We start from the raw sequence: 4,293 nt of genomic DNA on the forward strand, positions 1-4,293 counted from the left end.
AATACAACTTGTTGTCTGGATATCTAGTAGGATCTGTAACGTTCTCTAAATTTCTACCTCTACTGTGTGTTAATAATACTGGATTTTTTCTCAAATTGCCATTGTCAAGACGTTTGGAAAGGTCCCGAATCCTTTTGTTAACTCCGGATAAGCTCATTCAGAAAGTTCGAGAACTGGCGCAAAATTACAATAAAATTCAAATTTACAAAGCTGATATTCACATCTTCTTTGAATCCTCCACCATTTTACCATCTGTGAATTCTCTACCATTTTCCCATCTGTTAATTCGCCACCATTTTACCATCTGTTGTTTGGGAAATGAGAGGTATGAAGTATATGTTTATATTCTTTAATTGTAAAATCCCAGAAATGAAAAGCATATGTACTTGCAACAGACACAAAAACTACTTTAAAAACTAATTAACAAAACGGAAGACGCGAAAATGCTGTTTCCGGAAAATAAATAAATTGAAGAGAAATCGAATTCAACTCATGTATATAATAGCATACTTTTAGCGTGGAAAGTAATCCCCTGTAGACAGAAACAAGGTTTTTGCAGACTGGAATCATGGACATGGGAGATAGCCATCTTGCTTTATTTCTTCTCTGGTTATATCATTTTTTACCAAAACTTTGCATTGTGCCTTTCCAAATTTCTTCCATACGGTTACCCACATTTTTTTTAAAAATAATATTCCATTAATATGATACTTACCAGTTCAAATAGGCAAAACAATGCCAGTATTATTCAAAACAGTTGTAACATTGGTAGATGAGATGTACCGCGCAGTTTTACACTGTTTTCCTGACTGTTGGCATAATTGGGAAGGCACACTGCAAAGTCTCTTCATACGTTTCTTGTGCGCGTTACGAAATTCATTTGTATGATTAGAACAAATATATTTATAAATTAAAATTTCTGCCACATGATGTAAGAAATAAAGACTGGTTCTCAGTAGAGAATGTTTCCAAAGAGAAAATCTCCGAAGAACATGTAAAGTCTGAAGATTCAGAAAAAAATTATACTGGGTACCCCATCGGTTGGTCAAAATAATATTCTTCCGATCGAGTTACCGATTTGACCAGACGACGGTAATATTATTTTTCAAAATAAAATTTGTAATTCTACTTTCCACTTCTGTAAATTATGTTATGTGCATGTCTTTATTTAATTATTACACAAGTGACTGAAAATCAAATGTCAATCACCCACCATTATTGTTGTCGCACCCCAATTCCGTGCACTTCCGGTTCAGAGATTAAACAAGTATGGTGACCCATATATGATACAATACAAATCCACTGAATAGATAGAAATATGTTAGTATTGGATTTATTGAAGAAAATATAGTATATAGAATCTATTTTTTCAGTCTAAAAGAAAAATATTTATATGTGGGGATTGTGGTTTTTTTTTATGTTTTTTTTTAATTATTGGCAAGTTATTTCAACATGATGTTTTAATTTTTGGTTTGAAATTGAATAAGTACGAAATCAATTAGATTTTTTTTAACTCACTGAAAATTGATGTACTGTAGGGTGATCTCCATCATTATTTAAACTTGTAAATAAAATCATTAAACATTTGAACAACTTTAATAAAAACAACAAAAAGAAACTGTTCAACAAGAATATCTAAAATTTTCAATACAGGAATTATTTGTCAAACAATGGAAATTTAACATAATAATGCACTGAACACTTCATTTGTCATTGTTCTAAACAATGGGGACAAAAGAACACGTCCCCTCTTCGGATCACTTGGACGTGACTACAAAACTGGAGATGTGTGCAGTGTCTACAGTCAACATTGTCACACTGCGCCCATTTAACAAACACAATGCCAGTTAATTTATGAATTTCAGCAGGGGACCTCTTATTACAAACACAACATATGTCACCGTCATCATCATCATCAGTGAGATCGCTGTCACTACATGAGTCTTCTAAACAAATCGGACCCCCTTTATGTTTGTTGAGGCCAGATGTTCCTAAACCCGCACTGGCAGCCTCATCTGATAGTTATTTTTTCCTTTTTTAGCTTTTCTGTTGTACTTTTTCTTTTTATTGGTCCATTCTTTTTTTACACACCTTCGGTTTCCTTCTTTACATTTTCCACTGATTTGGAGTATGATGTTTTATAAGGTGGTTTGAAAGTAGCTTTTTTTTACAATGGTTCAGGTGGTCCATGTTTTTCTTCTTTCCTAGATGTCCTGTAATAGTGAAGTGGTCCCTTTTCTTCTGAGACTACACATCTTTTCTGAAGGAATGTTGATGGAGAACTGCTTCCAATGATTTCAGCTGAAGAATTGTTAGATTTGTTACTTTCAGTTAAAAGTTCTGCTGTATAATATATCGGAACGTCAGACTGCACGTTGTCCACCTGGACAAGGGGAACCTGTGGGAGCAGAAGCTGAATTTCTGATTCACTGTCAGATGTGATTATATGTAGCTCATTATCAGACTGATTCAGAATGGTAACTGGCTCTTCTGAAATACTTTCATTGTTAACTGTCGTTTCAGTTTCAGTATTGGTTGGTTCTGTGTTGTATATAGTGGCTGGAGCAAGCTCATTGGTGTCAACAGCCTTCGGGTTAAAAGAATGTATACCACTTTTTTTTAACGATGATGTCAGATTCTGTGCAGAGAGTCCTTTCTGGTATGCTGAACAATTGGCCAATATTGAATTTTCTACAACCTGAATTTCTGCACATGAATAACTGTACTTCTCTATTGTAGCAAGCATTGAGTGGTCCAAAGCATCCTATATCTAACGGCTGAAGGATGTGACAGCAATGTCGTGGCAGAATGAAAAGGATGATGTTTGTTGATTTGACCGAATCTTGTAGACTTAAGCTAATATGAGAGCGGTGTCCATCAAACAGTATCAGTAGAGGACTGTCAGATTTATCATGAGCAACATACCTTAGAAAGTGCTTTTTCAGGTAGGTTTTGAAAACATCACTGGCCATCTGAACCAGGTGGAGTCCCCTCCAGTAGCAGAGATCTGTCAAACTTTACCCCTGGAAAGATGTAATAAGGTGGAACAGCATTTCCAATAGCATTTCCAGCACCAATTATTGTAACATTTGAGGATCTGGGTGATGTTACTGACTGAGGTTTGACAACTATATCATGTACAATTTTACCCGGCTTGTGTTCTGTCTGCAGAGCACTCTCATCTATATTGAAGATCTTGTGTGGTTTATCATGGAGATCATTTTTGTAAGAATTGTGCCAAGCTGTTTGTAGTAGTTGGTAAGTGTCTCTTTAGATGCACATCGGGCACTCTGCATAGCTAATTTCTGAGGCTTGCTTAATGTCAAATTAGGCCATCTTTTCAAGAAAGAATAATACTATTTATAGGACAAAATACCATCGGTAGCTTTTCTTTTGCTGTACCCTCTTTCCGATGTATACCTATATATATGTTTGACTGTTTCACCCATAACATAGACATTTCCAGTTAAATCTTTCTTTCATTTGTTTCAAAACATTTTTGAATGGAATGCCTTCTTTTCCCAAAATAATTTAAAAAACAGTCGAAATAATATTGTATTTGAGTTCAACTAATCATCTATGTATTAACGAAGTATTGCTTGGTAACCATAGCAACTAAACATAAGTTAAAGAAAGTAGTGTATGGATGTCTCACATCAAAAATATGTTGAATAATTTAGGATTCAGCTACCTAAATCTAAAGATAAACATCACTGAATCTGACATTAACAGAATTGAGCAAAGAATGCTTGACCAAACTAAACAAAATATTATTAATGTCATATCAGCAAGTGAAAAACTAACATTTTTCCGAAAAACCCATTTACCATTTAAGCGACCATAGATAGATCCATTCTTTGTAAATTCCATATTAGTGCCCATTCTTTAGCAATAGAAAAGGGGAGATATTGCAAAAAAGATAGAAATAATAGAACTTGTAATTCATGTAAAATGGTGATATTGAAAATGAACACCACCACTTTTTCTCAATATGTTCCCACTATAACCTACAAAGAAAAAACATAATAGAAAACTAAATAAAGTTGATAATCTTGTATTCTATAATTCATTTTTTACAATGACAGAATTAGTTTCCCTATTAAACAGTCGCTCATTCAATGTAATCAAACTAATTACAAAATTTATGAAAGAATGTTTTGAAATCAGAATAAATACATAAAATTATTCAACTGTATACCACTGTTGCATCTTGATCAAATTATTGTTCATATTAATATGTCATATTACTTTATTTGCACTTGGTCCATCAGTTATTTTTGGAAACTTTCAGTT

General features: G+C 33.7%; 1 pseudogene; it reads right to left on the minus strand.

The window, feature by feature from the left end:
- Nucleotides 1-1,707: 1,707 nt before the first annotated feature.
- LOC148601260 (uncharacterized) lies at nucleotides 1,708-3,449 on the minus strand (annotated as a pseudogene).
- Between the last annotated feature and the right edge of the window lie 844 nt (nucleotides 3,450-4,293).

This window comes from Perna viridis, chromosome 12 (genome assembly GCF_037379345.1).
Source record: "Perna viridis isolate PV_CMFRI_1.1 ecotype Kerala chromosome 12, ASM3737934v1, whole genome shotgun sequence".
NCBI lineage: Eukaryota > Metazoa > Mollusca > Bivalvia > Mytilida > Mytilidae > Perna > Perna viridis.